The 16,587-nt window shown below is 36.3% G+C and overlaps 1 protein-coding gene and 1 long non-coding RNA gene across 5 annotated transcripts in view; both read left to right on the plus strand.

The window, feature by feature from the left end:
* The window catches only part of NKAIN2 (sodium/potassium transporting ATPase interacting 2), a 1,018,833-nt gene that overhangs the window by 31,104 nt on the left and 971,142 nt on the right, over positions 1 to 16,587 (plus strand). The window lies entirely within an intron of this gene.
* LOC129534494 (uncharacterized) lies at positions 6,776 to 15,318 on the plus strand. The gene is made up of 2 exons (XR_008681103.1): positions 6,776 to 8,630; positions 9,505 to 15,318. It is a non-coding gene; the product is annotated as an uncharacterized lncRNA (long non-coding RNA).

Genomic DNA, 16,587 nt, shown 5'->3' on the forward strand with positions numbered 1-16,587 from the left:
TTAGCACAGTTCTAGCCTTTTAGAAGGAATGAGAAGTATTCTCTGCTTCTATCCTCATTTTAGCTGGATAAATGAAAAAATAATGTGTGTATTTAAATTTAGTAACCATTTCACTGACATCTCCTTGTATCCAGTTTCATTCAATCAGTTGCCATTACTATTGAATTATATCACAAAAATAGAGGAGCATTTGAAATTCCACCCACCCATGTTTGTTAATCAGACTGATCAATTTATTCATGTTTAGGTTCTCAGCCTAAGTTTTTCTGTGTGCGTTCTTGTTTTTGGTATGTGGCTATCAAAGTATTCTGTACATAGTTGTCATTTTTTAAAAAATAGGAAAAGAGATAAATCTATTTACAATCTATCTGCCCATCTATTCATGCATAAGTAAATGTTATTTATGTTTTGATTATGCCTTTCTCTCATGACTAAAGAGTAATCTTGTTTTGTTCTTTTTCATAGATATTTTCTTGAGTACATAAAGCAAAGCAAGTGTGGTGTTTACTCTTCAATTTTGGAAGAGACTCTCTATGTGCAGACACAGAGAGACATCACATTGCATAAATGAGTGAATTCTTTATTTTGTGGTTATGATCTTATAGCTATTTTTCAGCTTGTATTTAATGGAATGTATGCACCTCTTCTCTTCAAAACAATTGTGTTATCTTGGGCTGCTACTGCCTAGAATTCTGTAGAAATTCTTTATCGCGTGAAATGTTACCTTATTATAATTTTTTGTATTCTTCTGTCCACACTACTTAGTGTTTTTCTTCTCTGGCTCCCCCTGAGGATCATGGTTGGACAGTACCCTGTGGTTCCTGCTTACCCCAGTCTCTGTTGTGAATTGTATACATTTATAAGCATTAAATCAAATACCTGTAAAACGTTCATTAAAATACACCTTCTCTACAATATTATTGGAAAGTCAAAATGGAATATTTCAAAAATTGAAATAATACAAAAATAAAAATACTATGATACAAAAATAAAAATTCTGTAAAACCAAAATAAAACAAATATCCATGAGTTCATATTAGTATTAATACATGATCAAATAACAAATGGTGGAGAAGGGATAATGCCTCATTATATAAAAATATTACTGTCTTTAGAACTCTCTACTCTGGAAGGTGAATCTTAATTCCCTACCCTTGAGTAGGGAATTAAGGGAATTGAGTAGGCTGGACAAAGCGACTTATTTCCAAAAGATAATATATGAAAAGGGAAAAGCAAAAGTAAATTTACTTTTGAGAATCTTGTCAGTAAGAACCTTAACCAAATGACAAAGATTAGTATTACCACAAGAAATTTTGTTGATATCATGTACCCCTTGATATGATGTGATGAGAAGTGCACTGCACTTCTGTGGCATTCTTCCCCAAAATCTATAGCTGCAGTCTCATCATGAGACAAACAGGAGACAAAACCAAACTGAGGGACCTCACAATACCTGAACAGTTGTCTTAAAAACTGCCAAGGTCACAAAAAATTAGGTAAGATGAGGAACCGTCACAATTTGGAATGAAGCTAAGGAAAATGGTGACTAAATGAAATATGGTGTCCTGGCTTTCATCCTGGACCAAAAAAAAAAGGTGACATTAGTGGAAAACACGGTGAAATCTGAATTGTGTCTGTAGTTTAGTTCATTGTAATGTACTAATGTTAATTGTTTGCTTTTGAGAAAAGTACAAATGGTTATGTAAAAATGTTAACATTAGGAGAAGCGTGGTGAAGGTTACACAGGAACTCTACTGTCTTTGCAACCTTTTTGTAAATCTAAAATTATCAAAATTAATGTTTATCAAAAAATAAGATATTATGAGTACCTCAAAACACTCCTCTCCGACTTATTTCTCATTCCCCACAAAAGATGCACATTAAAATAACCTTGATCAGCAAATGAGTGAATGTTGACATATTAGAATATGCTCTGATGTTACATAAATCCGAGGTGTTTGTTACATTCGTTCATATTGTAAAAGTAGCATATGCTCATTGTAAGTATCAGAAGAAATGAAATCACCCATATTTTGTTTTACCGTCCAGGAATAACTACTGTTAACTGTTTATACTTAAAAATCACTTTACAAATGTATGGTTGGTATTTTATATAGCATTTGATTTATGGTGCATGTTTTATTTTATACCTGACTTTTTTTTTTTCCATTTAGAAATTTGTTATTACACCATTCTCGGAGAAAGTGACTTTTAAGATTGTGTAAACAAACCTGCTATGTCAAATAGGATTTCCAATTATTGTCTTCCAGCTCCATAGGTCCTACGACCCTCTATCATACCCCATTTGAGTTAGTGGGATTCTGTCCTTCCAGTTGTTAGCAAAAATGGTACTCATCCTTGACAACTCTTGTTTCTCTTCCACCCACATTTAGTCTATCAAGACATTGTGTTGATTCTACCTTTAAAATATATCCAGAATCCAACTACTTCTCACTTACTCTTTTACCCCTCAGGTCCAAGCTCATCATCTTTCCCTTTGATAACTGTTTGATTTTTACGAATGTAACACAGTTTATTCTCAACGTAATAGTCTGAGTGATTGTGTTAACAAAATTCATGTCTTTCCTCCACTCAAAAATTTTCCTTGGCCTATCTTACCACTCAGAGTAAAACCGAAGTCCTTACTATGCTCTGACATTCTTTCTGATTTTTTTTCTGATTTCATTGTCTAGCTTAGTGTTGGGCTATTTCTTATTTAGAGGGAATTTGAGACAGTTTTGATTTCTGTTTTACTGTGGGACATTCCATCTTGTGGAAAGTGATGTGAAAATTACATTTCAATATATTATTTCCAAGATGTCCTTGTGCATGGAATTAGTTGCACAGATTGTGGGAAGTTTTGTAGAGGGAACTTGACTTTGCTCTGAGAAAGGACAGTGTGTATAAAACAGAGTTATACAAGTATACCTTGGTAGTAGGATCTTGCAGAAGAAACAAGACTTTGAAGTGGTGGCCCATAATAGGAGAAAAAGTTAGCCCTAAATAGGATTTTCCAGAAAAGAATGGCAGAGTACCTAATACAATATTCTTAGAAAATATACACCAAAAATTTGTTTCAGGAATGCAACAATGATTTTAAATTTTCTCTTTTTTTTTCTGAAATCAAGAGAACTGAAATAAGACAAATACGATGTTTTAATAAGTGGATAACCATAAGCCAAAGTCCTTAAGTCAACCTTTTAGTTTCTAATATATATGGAAACTTAACTGAAAGGGTTTTGAAAGCTACTTCATAAATTCTCTGCTTTATGAATCTATATTTTGCTGCTTTTATTACCTCATAAATTCTGGAGGATGATTTATATAATAATGAGTGTCCTTGTCTCTCCATTGCTGATCAAGAGAGCAATAAACCAGTTTTTATATAAAAGTTATAATATTTATTCTGCTACTGTCTGAAGTAGTTTTTACTTGAGTTATGTCAAATTTCCACTCTTAGGAAGGTTTTGGATTTTACATTTGGAAAAAAAGTGATACTGTAAAATGCCGTTTGATGAAAAATACCTAATATATTGAGTTTGTTTCACATAAGGAGTAAAAATAAATGTGCTTCAGGCAAAAGAGTCTATCTACAGACACGCATAAAGTAAACACAACTCTTGGAGGGATCATTATGTTAAAGCAGTGTGTTTTATTACCTTTCTACTCAAGGGGGTCAGGGGACCAGCGCATCTTTTTAAATGAGTAATTGCCATTTAAACGTGCATTTGAAATCAAGTGTCTTTCAAAAAAAGTGTGAGATTTCACCCTGTATGCTAGAAAAAGGCAATTTACCTCCTAAGGTTAGATTAGAAAATCTATTCTTTCTCCCTTTGCCCACTTAAGGATGCTGCTAGCAATGCGTTTTCTCGCATATGGATAATGACTCTCTCTCACAATTTAACCTGCAGAATTCCTAGTCATACTTAGCTTTCAGCTCCATCTGCACTGTAGCTATCCTGCCCTGCTTCAAGTCCAGGAAGCAGAACAGCTCAAGAACAGAGGGCCGCAGCTAGTTTATGCTGCTTAGGGGGAGAGGGACTCTGTGTGTCCTGTTTGGTTAGCACAGAAGGCTGGCAGAACAGAGCATATCCTTCCCACTTGAACTTGCAGAAGGAAAAAGGATCTTGAAGGTCATTAAGATACTTCTAAACCTAAACACTCCAAAAAAAAAAAAAAAAAAACTGGAGTCAATTTCAGAGTAACTTTTACAAGTCGTAACATTTGTAATTAATATAATTTTTAGTACTTTAAGAAAAATACTGTAAAGTTATTTAAAAATGACTTGTAGTCTCCTCATCTGTAAAAGATATTTTAATTTGATTTGATTTATGGAAATGTGATTAGCAGACAATCTTCAGATGCTTAAGTGTGTCTATAAAGAATATGTACTCCAATCCTATTCTTTCTGTTGAGTTACTCCTAAACAACACAAAATAAGCATTTCGTTTTGTTTTGTTTCATTAAAAAAATGTTCTTAGAGAGTTTGTAGTTCCCTTTAATAGCCCAATCTTTTTCTAACTTTACTAATTTATTTTCACTTTGGCTGTTAACTACCCTCCCTCCCACCTACTTTTTCTTTTGCAACACTACAGCAAAATTGAGGTTAGCTAGTAGCATACTGTTAGTCATTAATTCTGCTTTTAAATAACTGAATGGTTATATGTTATTTCCAGTCTCCTTTTTGATTCATGGGTATTTATCTAGGGATTATTAATAGAGAGAATATAGGAATGATTATGACAGAAGATGTTCCTATGCTCAAAATGTCGCTCTTCAAAATCAGAAGCCTCTTGAAGGATATAAGCAAATGTTATAGAAAAAATGCTTCAAATGTCAAGAAAACAATATACAAAGCAAAACTCTTAACAGCAATAAATGGATCACTAAAAAACTTTCCCTGCAGGTGGATATGATTAAAAATAAATTGATTTCTAACAGTTTTTGTTTTCCACATTTTCGATTTCATGGATGTTATTTTTGGCCTAATATTTTAGATAAAATAATAATCACCTTGAAAGCTTTTTTTCTTCCACAGTTTATAACCTTTGGTATTCATAAGTATGGCAGGAACAGTAATTGACAAATGCTTTATGTTTATGTGCATGTGTTAGTCTGTATGTTTGTGTGTATTTAATTACTACTGTTATCCAGAGTACTTAGGCAAATTCTGTATTCTTCGTATATGATTATATAATGTTCTAAAAACATTCACTTTTTTAAACTATAAAAGTCATATTCAGAAGATTTACGTATAAATTTATATCTCTTCTGCCAAAAAATTATACAACCATAGGGAAAAAATGAAACACAGTTTTTCCTTTTAATCAGAGATGATTTTTAAGCTTGCAAAACTATCAGCAAAAACTCACATATTTGTACCTAAAGAGATGTTAGATTGAAGGAAAACTTGTAATTGTCTAACCTGATTATTTTTATGATTTACACTGACGAAAAACAATAATAATTTTTAACTTCGTTATATTTTTATGATTTTAAGTAATTGCTTATGTAGGTATTGCAATTCTGAAAGGACAAAATAGTCATGGATGTCAAACATCTAAGATCTTTTTGAGGTACTTGTCCTGTCTTGAAATACACAAGAATTTATAGTGCTTAGAAAAATGAAAATGCATTATTCAGTTTTTATTGTACTCTGGCTTTTGGGGATCAAAAAGCAGAAAATAGTACAATAAGACTACATTTCATTATCCTGGGATTTGTATGTGGTAGAAAGAACACTTTCATTAATTACATTTGATATTTTTATAGTTTATATACTATTTATATATGTTTCCTGTAGGGATGTTAGGAAACTTTTCAAAGTGTAGTCTAGATAGGATTTTACAGCTTTATGTAAAAGGAAAACAAATTGTTTCTTTGAGACCATCAAAATTATTACTTTTCTTTCTATTTCACAATTGCTTAAGGTTGCAAACCAGCAGGACTTCTTTCCTCTGTGTTTTTTAAATGCAATGTAAATCTGATACAAATGTCCAAACTCAGGTACTTTTGAACTGTAGCACAACTGTTATTCTATACCCGCACTAAGCAAATTGCCTAGTCTAGAAAGTGTGAATAGGGCGGTATATGTACACAAATTGAAGAAGAAAAAGAAGCTTAAACAACTTTTTTCTTTTGCACCGTATCTTTGGGAACTTTAACATAGCTCTCTCATTGGAACCAATTTGTAGGTATGATTAACTGCTAACAAGTACTTGAGATATTCTTAATTCAATTATCTTGGACGAGGTCCAAAGTAAACTGGCCTAATATCTATAATCAGTGTTACAATTGTGAGATGTCAGAGTATAGTATATGTGTTTTCAAGGCATAATAATTAAATATGGAGACATAAGGCTGAAAGGAGTGACTTGCTTTATAACACTATATATTACAGTCCCTTTGAAAAGTAAGCAGACCACTGCCCTTATCACTGCAGGGACAAATTCAGTTGTGATGGTAATTTACACCTCATAACTTTCTTTTATGACATCCATCCATCATCAACAGGAAGTCTGTACACAGTCTAAGGAAGTTTCCCAGATATGACATTCTGGGTAGGGCTCCCAGTCTCCTGAAGAGAGTAATGCAACCAATGGTCACGGGAACCACTTCACCTTAACAGCTGCTGAGTCAGCCCTACATAACCCCCAACTTCCAGGATGCTATGGATTTTTAAAACATTTCCATCATTTTCATCAGCAAAAGGAAAACCAACAAAGCTAACAGTAGCAATAGTCAAGGGATCCTCCATCATCATTAAGACTGTGGCTTAAGTTTTCTTGGATCAGTTATTGTATAACCTTGTCAGTCAAGCAACTATAGGATGACTTACAGGATGACAGGTGTAGGATGGTTTTCAAAAGTCGCATTGAGAGCTCCATTTTATGCACTACTAAACTGTTGGATACTGTTAGTAGATAATGGGAAAATTCCATAGTAGATGAAGTGGAAAGGTTAATTAGCCCATTGTGATTTTAGGACTATCTGTCTACCAACATCAGTAGACATCTGATTTTTCTTTGTTGTTTTCCTAGCTCCAAGGTGCTAAAATAATGCTAACAAGACAATTTATTCAAATTACTTGGAGACATTATACACAAAAATAAATTTGTGGCACGTATTAGTCTGCTTGGGCTGCCAAAACAAAATGCCACACACTGGGTGGCTTAAACAACAGATATGTATTTCTTACAACTGTGGCAGCTGAGAAATCCAAGATCAAAGTGCTAGATAATTCAGTTCCTGGTGAGGGCTCTCTTCCTGGCTTGTAGATGGGCACCTTCTTAATATCCTTATGTGGTGGAGTAAAAGTACTCTCATGCCTTTTTCTTTTCTTATAAGGATACTAGACCTATCAAATTAGAGCCCTATCCTTATGACCTTGTTTAACCTTTATCATCTCCTCAGAGGTCCTATATACAAATATAGTCTTGTTGGGGATTAGGACTTCAACATATGAATCATGAGGAGACACAACCATTTAGTGCATAACAGTATATAAATAATAAGATTGATATATTCTATTGCACTTCTTAAGAACTTTACAACTTCAGCAAGTGGAATCTTTGGCAATGATGACTGATTTGACTCTTGTCTACATTTTTTTTTTTTCCCCTAATTTAACGTCCACTTAGAGGATTAGCTCTGCCCAATGCTATGGGATCATTCTTGTTCTGAAACTAGGAACAGCTAAAGACCCCATGCTAGTTAATGCTTAGTCTGAGTGTTTGTAGTTTTTGCTCTGAATTTCTACTCAAGCTCTACGAGTGAGGCTCCTTCCTCTTATCTGGTCCAGTTCTTTATGTGAACTCAAGTAACTAGATCCTGGTCTTATCTATTCAGTGCTGTAATACATACCTTCAGGGTGGCTGATTTACTCAGCCACTCAAACCCATTGTGGGATAGGGGTAGACAGGTGAGCAGGTGCATGAGCTGGGGCAAGTGCCTTTGGGTGCTGGCAGGAATGCACCCTGTACCGGCCTGCAACAATATCTAGGGGTTGTCCATGACCTCTGGAGCCCCAGAGGGTGTGTGGTACAAACAATTCTCTTTTAGCTTTGCCACTGCACACAGCTTAAGTGTTAAACACTCAGTGAAGACTCTGTGTGACAGCCTTTTTGGGTTCCAGCACCCAGTGTGTCCTGTATTCTTGTCCAGAATCCAGGAAGAATCAGGTCACACAAATGGATTGAAGGGTGATGTATGCAGAGAGTTTTACTGAGCAGTGGCAGTGACTCTTAATAGGATGGGGAGCTGGAAAGGGGATGGAGCAAGAAGATAATCTTCCCCTGGAGTTTGGCTGGGGATGAACCATAGTCCCCAATGTTCAGCTGCCTCTTCTCCTCTCAGTGTTCAGATGCTGCTTCTCTCCTTCTCTGCCGAGCCACTCTGGCCCTTTGCCAGGGGAGCTTGGGGTTTTTATGGGTGCAGGGCAAGGTGTGTGGAGGGCCAGGGTGGTTTTGGAAAAGGTATCTTTTGGTCGGGACAACAGGAATGCATATTTTTATTTAGGGCTGTGAGTCCAGGCTTGAGGGTGGAGCCCTCACCAGTGACCTCGCCCTCTTCTACCCAGTGTTTCCCTGCATCCTGTCCTTATCATCACGAAATATGAGACTTAAGAAAGGGTAAGATTATTGAAACTTATATAGGATCAGAGCTACAGAAAGAACAGGGGTTTGGGGCTTCTGACGGGTGGTGGCGACGCAAGTTACGGGAGGGTAATGGGGGAAATGTATGGGTGAATAAAGGTTGTCTTATGGTGCAGCTAAAGTCTCTCAGGTAATAGAAGTTTTCTAGGAACAACCCTCAGAAGAATAGGTGATAGCCTGTGACAAAGTCCGGGCATGATTTTGACCTTGATCTCTGCTCCTGTGATACACTCTTCCCTGGTTCATGAGATTCCCGTAATGGGGATTAATGACAAAATGACAGATAAGTTCCACTTTGGAGGTTCTGTCGTCAGGTAGGTAAGAGAACTTATGAGAAGGCCTCTGCCCTGCCCTTTGGGGGAGAAAGATGGGTGAGAGACAGGAGGGCAGGAGAAGATCGGAGAAGCTTTGGTTCTCCTTTAATTCAAAGCACTCAGCATGCCAAAGTGCCATACTTTGCAGTGTCATTCTCTGAACCCCAACCGTGTCCTAAAGATAAAGAGGAGTTAGATAAGTGTTGGGACGAAAGCGATTCTGGCAGAGGGAACCAGACGTACAGAGCATTTTGAAGAAGGTAGTGTTTAGCTAAAGCATAGATTATGAGAGAGGAATTAGTTTTACCTTGTTTTCACTAACATTTTTCAGGTATTGGAATTTAGATATTCAATCCCATTTTTGTAGGTTTATTTCCTTCCGCTCCCTGCCTCTATTGCTCACATCCCCTTTAACTGCTCACATCCCCTTTAAATAGCATCCCCTTTAACCAAATCTCTGTTACTCGTCTCCCCTTAATGATCTCTTAGTAGCTAACATATACACATGTTTTCTGACCAGATGAAATAACTTTCAGGCCATCTAAACTTCAGTTCACACCAGGACAGATCTATGAGGAAGAGGAGGCAGAGCCTGATCATACTACATGGATACATATGTGCTTCTTCACAAATGCTGTTGTCTAAAGAAAGTAACCAACCCAGATTGATGGCAGAGTTTATCTTACCATCTGATTTAAATCCTGCTGTACAAGGCTAACAGATGTGACAATTCCTGATGTCCTATTTTATGTTCCTTCTACATCACCATATGGCAACCATATTTATATGGTCAGTATTAGACATATACTCTTCATCAAGAATTATTTCCAATTTAGAATGATTTGAGGAGATTTGCTATTGTATGCAGGCCTATGACTAAATCTCAACAAGTAAAGCCAAACAAAATTACTTAGTTTGAGTGACAGAGGGAATACTGAACAAAAGAATTTAACATTATTTGAGAAGAAATTTGTTTTAAGATGTTAATTGGAAAACAACCTTAAACACCAATTGAATAGAAGTGTTTTGACTTTTCAAGGGGTCATTGTAGACTTTTGAGACAAATGGATGTTGAAGTGGAATATTCTATTATAGGTTTATATGCTTGGAGTGAATCAATATATGTACTTCTATTTGCTGGTAGCTTGCTACACTTCTGAATTAGAGTACAAATACTATAAAATGTGATATCTTCTATGGCAAAGAACAGTTTAATAATATGAAGAATCCAGTCATCTGCAATAGTTTAAAAATGGCATAGAATTCAAATAGCTCACAAGTCTTTTGACATAAATAAAATGTAATAACTTTCAAACATTTCATAGGTAGACATGCAGTCATCAAAAAGAATAATACAAAAGTGACATGAGAAATAGAGATTTAACAATTTTTGCTTATGTGATATGTTTTCCTTTTATACTTAACACCAAATCCTGTGTTATCACAAGTGAATTGTGTAATTTGGGTTTCTCTTCACCTTTCTGATTTTTATTATACAGTTGACTCATGAACAACACAAATTTAAACTCTGTGGGCCCACCCATAATCAGGTTTTTTTCAGCCAAATGTGGATTGCAAATACAGTATTTTCTGGATGTGAAATCCATGTAATAAGGAAGGCTGACTTTTATGTATGTGGGTTTTGTAGGTCCGACTGTAGGACTTCAGTGAGTCTGCATGGATTTTGGTATACACAGGAGGTCCTGGAACTAATGCCCCACGGATACTGAGTAATGACTGTATACCTTATATTTCTGATAGTTACAGAGAAGAGAAAACCAAGATCAGTGATGCTAAAGGGTTCCAAGTGAAAATACCAGTTGGACAAACTTGTAGGAAATTTGAGTTTCTATTATTCATCTAATATATATACAAATTACTTCCCTTTTTTTCTTCCAGCATCTTTAAATACTCTATATTTTTCCTACATGAACACTTTACCGGGTCTCTCTGACTCATCCCAATCTCTCTTTTCTTTGAATTCTACCCATTCTAATTTTATAACTATGCTTTTGGAAGCTTACATTTTTATATGAATGTTTTATATGCATCTTCTTTTTCTAACCATGCAGGAGCTATATTTTTGCCCTATTAAAGTGTTAAACTTGGAGCAGCACTCAGTGTGTATATGCTGAGTTGTTATTAGGCTTTCAACCCTATCATTTCTAGGTGTGTGTAAACCTCAATGTGATAGGAAAGTTTGGGAAGCTGGCCTCAATGAATAGCTTTTCTTACTTATTTAGTTAAGTCCTCATAGGCTAAGGATTTTTCCCCTTCCTGGCACTCCAAATAAGTTATGCTTTTGCCTCAATTCTTAAAAAGTGAACCCTGAACTTGCTTCTATTCTTACCAGAACATTGAGCCAAGTAAAGGAGAGATGCAAATAGCTACGGGCTGTTTTTATTTAAAACCTCTACCCCATGGGTGTTTCTTGAAATTGGCTAGTCTAACTTGTAAACATCTGTTGCTTAGACTTCTTAGTCTTTGCAGTTGATGTTTTGCATTTTAGAGGTGATATTATCTCAGTTGTGATGAACTAAGTGGGATGTTAATAGGAAGAAAAAATGATTTTTATAGCAACATTGCATCAAGTAAAACTAGGTTGATAGAGAATGTGAGAACAGTAAAATTCTTCAGATAAAAGAAATAGCAAGCAGTATTTGCACATGGTCTTGTCATTTCAATATTCTTCAAACCCAGGCTTCCTGATGAGGGCGCTAATGAAGAATACTGTTGGAATTATCTTTTCTAAAGGCATTTTCATTCTATTACCACCCCCCACGCCACCGCCACACACACGCACGCACACACACACACACACACACGCACACACACACATACACATGTCTCTTATTTCCTCTTTCATTCACAAATATCCACTCTATTCCAGGCACTGTACTGGAGATGGAGATAAACGGATGAACATGTCCTTATGGCACATTCAGTCCAGTACTGTGTAAGATGGCAAAGAGCAGAGGAAAATTGTTGACTAGGAATACATTCTTTATTTCAGAATTTTATATCTTGGTTGAAAGGCTAATAAATTCCAAGTGTGCTTTTATCTCTTCCTAAATCAGCCTGTTTCATCTGTCAATACATACATATCCACAGTAGTGAACACGTGTATATTTTTAATGAACATGTACCAAAGGAAACATATTCTGCCATCTCTGAAGACATTTTTATCACAAGCTGACTTTGGGGAATTCTGAATATATGCAGTGCCAATATCCTGAAAGATGATGGAAAGGGATTAGATCTTATAGCAGTAATGGCTTCATTTTCCTTAGCTCATATTAAATCTTTCGGCCAAACAGAAAAAAAAGTAACATATACAAATAATTGTATTGCTCAACAAAGGGATCTGAAGGATGCTGTATTTTGATTCATCAAACCAAGTGGCATGTATCCCAGTGGATGGAACTTTCTGCTTGGAATTAGAAGACTAGTGTTCTGAGGCCTTTGGGAAGAAAAGAAGAAGAAGTGGAAGATGGATGTCTTATTCTACTGCTTATGATTATGAACTTGAGTATATTACATAACATTTGAAGGATTTGTTTCCTTTTCTTTAAGATGATTAAAATAAATACCAGTTTTGTCTCATGAGGATCCCATTTGTGAGAATAACTCATAAACAGATGAGAATGATACAGCTCTATCTTTGTTTTTAACTATTGGCCAAATATTACCTAAAACTTTTCATTTTAATTTTAAAATTGATATATCTAAAATCCAGACCTATCAGTCTGAAGTGGTGAAACTTTATACTGGCTGCAGTTTATAATTACCTAAAAAATCTTAAAAAAAATGCTGTGGCCTTGGTAATTGGGATGGTACGGAGCTTGAGAATCTTATGTCTTTAAATCTCTCCTTGGGATCCACTGTGCAGTCAGGTTGAAAATTGTTGGTTTAAAGTCAAGTACTTCAAACATGAGCACCTTTATATATCAAGCAGCAGCGTTCTAGCTCCTAGAGCAATAAATGCTATGTGTAGCTAAGAATTAAATAGGAGATATTCTTTATCAAAAAGCCATCATAAAGGTGGACACTGTTAAGTGAGGAAAGTGGAAATACTTCCTCAAGGAGTATGACACTATAGTGATTAAACGATATACATTTACTGTTATCGTGTGGCTGAAAGACAAAAGATGCTTTAAAAACCTGTGCTGGGGCCTAGAGCTTTGATTTATAAATAGCCATACCCAGCAATGAGAGACCAAGGATGAAGGGATGAAGAATCTGTAGACCATTGCCAACTACAGTATGATTCTAAAGTGTGAATATTTGCATGCTACCTGATATGGTTTAGCTGTGTCCCCACCCAAATCTCATCTTGAATTGTAGTTTCCATAATCCCCATGTGTCGTGGGAGGGACCCGGTAGGAGGTAATTGAATAATGGAGATGGTTACCCTCATGCTGTTCTCATAATACTCAGTGAGTTCTCACAAGATCTGATGGTTTTATAAAGGACTTTTCACCCTTTGCTTGGAATTTCTCTCTCCTGCTGCCATGTGAAGAAGGAGATGTTTGCTTCCCCCTCCACCACAATTGTAAGTTTCCTGAGGTTTCCTCAGGCCTGTACAACTGAGAGTCAATTCAACCTCTTTCCTTTATAATTTACCCAGACTTAGGCAGTTCATTATAGCAGTGTGAGAATGGACTGATACACTGCCACAGTCTGTTTAAGGACTGGGGATGATTTGACTGAGCCAAAGGGTGTGTGCTTACTTTCAGAGTGCACCCGTACTTTAGAATAGACAGAATTCTGGGTCATTGGTGATATTTCTTTAATATATTTCATACCAGCATTCAGATTTGGAGAGAAAGAGCTGAAAAACACAGCATGTCTGCCAGTTTTAAAGAGTTCCCACTACTACATCCACAAAAGATAGAAAAGTTCTAGGACTTAGTGATATTTCTGCCAAATTATTTAAGCTAAACTTTAAAAATCATATGTCATGGTCTTCCCTACTTAAAACATTTCTATAATTCTCAGTTTTCTATTGAATAAGCTATAAGCCCATTATCTTGACACTCAAAGCCTTTGGAGATTTTGGCAACCAGATTTCCCTTAACTTTGCTGTACTTGCTCCAGGAATCCTACACTGATCCTGATACTATTAGTTTCTCTTTTGAACTCTTGTACTACTTTGTACAACTTTTAGATAAACTGATTCACTCATCTTTATATTATTTTCCGTCACTTTTAGTTATAATAGAATTAATACTAATAACAGCTGTCTTCTTTCAGAAGCTGACCTTGAGGTAATTCATGTAAAAATGATAGACGAGGAAGTGTTCCTAGGAAAAAACCAGTAGCAGAGTTGGGAAGTAGACATGGAATGGCAGGAAGCCAAGCAATGGTGAGAGATCCTGTAAAATCCCAGGAGGAGGTGGGTGTAATGTAACTTAGTTCTGCAGGGTAGCTCTGCAGATAGTCTGAGGCTCACCTTAGAGTCCCACTTAGGAAGCCAGGGGGATGGATAGAGTGTTTGTACGTCCCTACCCCTGTTAGTCATTAGCTACAGGCAGAAGTCTGGGAGGTGGCATGAACTCCCTGCACTTTCCTATCCCTGTGGGTGTAGGCAAAGCAGTTTCGGCAGTCTGCAGGCAACTTTGTGACAAGGAGCTACAGAGGCTGGGGGTGGGTGCCAGTGTGCTTGTAGCTGGTGTGCAGGAAGCTGGTAAGGGGAGACAAGGTAATATGGGCAGGGTGGCCATATATTCTTTTAACTTCTGTGTTAAATTACTTCTTGGACTGGAAGCTGCTTGGAAGCAGTTATGTATCCCTAATTCTTATAATACCTTATCTAAAATATTAAATATAATGCTTTCATAAGTATTCAGTGATTAGATGAGTCAGTGTTTATTATTATTTACAATTTTCTTTAAAAAATTTTTTTTGAGACATGGTTTCACTCTGTAACTCAGGCTGTTTTTTTTGTTTGTTTGTTGTTTTAACTTTCTGTAGAGATGAGGTCTCTCTTTGTTGCCCAGGCTGGTCTCCAACTCCTGGGCTTAAGCAGTCCTCCTGCCTCAGTCTTCCAAAATTCTGGGATTACAAGCGAGAGCCCGCCTGCCGAGCTGCTTTTTTTCTCTAAATGTTTCTAACTGTAGAACATGTGCACTGATAATCCTTTGGGATGTGATCAGATCTCTCTCCTGGTGCTCATTTCAGAACATTCTCCTGAGCTCAAACAGCGAATGATTGAGGAACCCCAAATTAGCTGTTACACAGAGAGCTGACCTAAGATACCTCAGAGTAGAAGGGACTGGATCACATTTCCCCGCCTAACTGGCTGATAACACTTGCAAGCTGCTGAAAAACAAAAACAAAAACAAAATATATATATATGTATACACACACACGTACTTATTTTTTTCCCCTCCAAGCTAAGGGCTAGTGGTGGGTCTACCAGTCAATGTTATCAACAAAGTGAAGCAGTTTGAATTGAGGCAATGAGTAATCCAAGGACATTTTATCTATGTTCTTGTGGGAACAATTTTTATGTGTTTAGTAGGCTAATTTAGTAGAAGGTCTTCTTTCCCAGAGTTCACTTCTAACTTTTTTTCATTTTGTAATTTTATTTTAAATGTAGTTTTAATTGACAAATAAACATTGCATTTATTTATTATGTACAACTTATTTTGAAATATGCAATTGCTAAATTGAGCGAATGAACATATGCATTACTTCACACACTTATTTTTTTGTGGTGGGAACACATAAAATCTACTATCTCAGCAATTTTCAGGAATACAGATTGTTATTAACTGTAGTCACCATGTTGTACAATAGGTTTCTTGAACTTAGTCCTCATAATGCAATTTCGTATCTTAGACCAACATCTCCTGAGCCACTGGTAACTACTCTCTATTTCTATTAGTTCAACTTTTTAGATTCCATATATAAGTGAGATCATGTGGTATTTGTTTTTCTGTGCCTGGCTTATTTCTCTTAACAGTGTTCTCCAGTTACATCTTTTTTTTGTAAATAATAGGATTTCTTTCTTTTTTAAGGCTGAATTGTATTCCATTGAGTATAGATATCATATTTTCTTTTTCCAGTCATCATCCATTGATGGACACTTAGGTTGATTCCATATTATGGCTATTGTGAATAGTGCTGCAGTGAACATGGAAGTGCAAATGTCTCTTCAACATACTGATTTCATTTCCTTTGGATATATACTCAGTAGGGGGATTGCTGGATCATATGGTGGTTCTATTTTTTTTTTTTTTTTTTTTTTGAGACAGAGTCTGGCTCTGTCTCTCAGGCTGGAGTGCAATGGTGCAATCTCGGCTCACTACAACCTCCGACTCCTAGGTTCAAGCAGTCCTCCTGCTTCAGCGTCCTGAGTAGCTGGGATTACAGACATGCGCCACCATGCCTGGCTAAGTTTTGTATTTTTTAGTCAAGATGGGGTTTCACCATGTTGGCCAGGCTGGTCTTGAGCTCCTAACCTCAGGTGATTCTCCCACGTCAGCCTGCCAAAGTGTTGAGATTACAGTTATGAGCCACCACGCCCAGCTGTTTTTTATTTTTTGAGGAACTTTGATACTGTTTTCCATAATAGCCTTACTAATTTGCAGTACCAACAGTTTACAAGTGTTTCC

The sequence above is a fragment of the Gorilla gorilla genome, chromosome 5, assembly GCF_029281585.2.
Source record: "Gorilla gorilla gorilla isolate KB3781 chromosome 5, NHGRI_mGorGor1-v2.1_pri, whole genome shotgun sequence".
Classification (NCBI taxonomy): domain Eukaryota; kingdom Metazoa; phylum Chordata; class Mammalia; order Primates; family Hominidae; genus Gorilla; species Gorilla gorilla.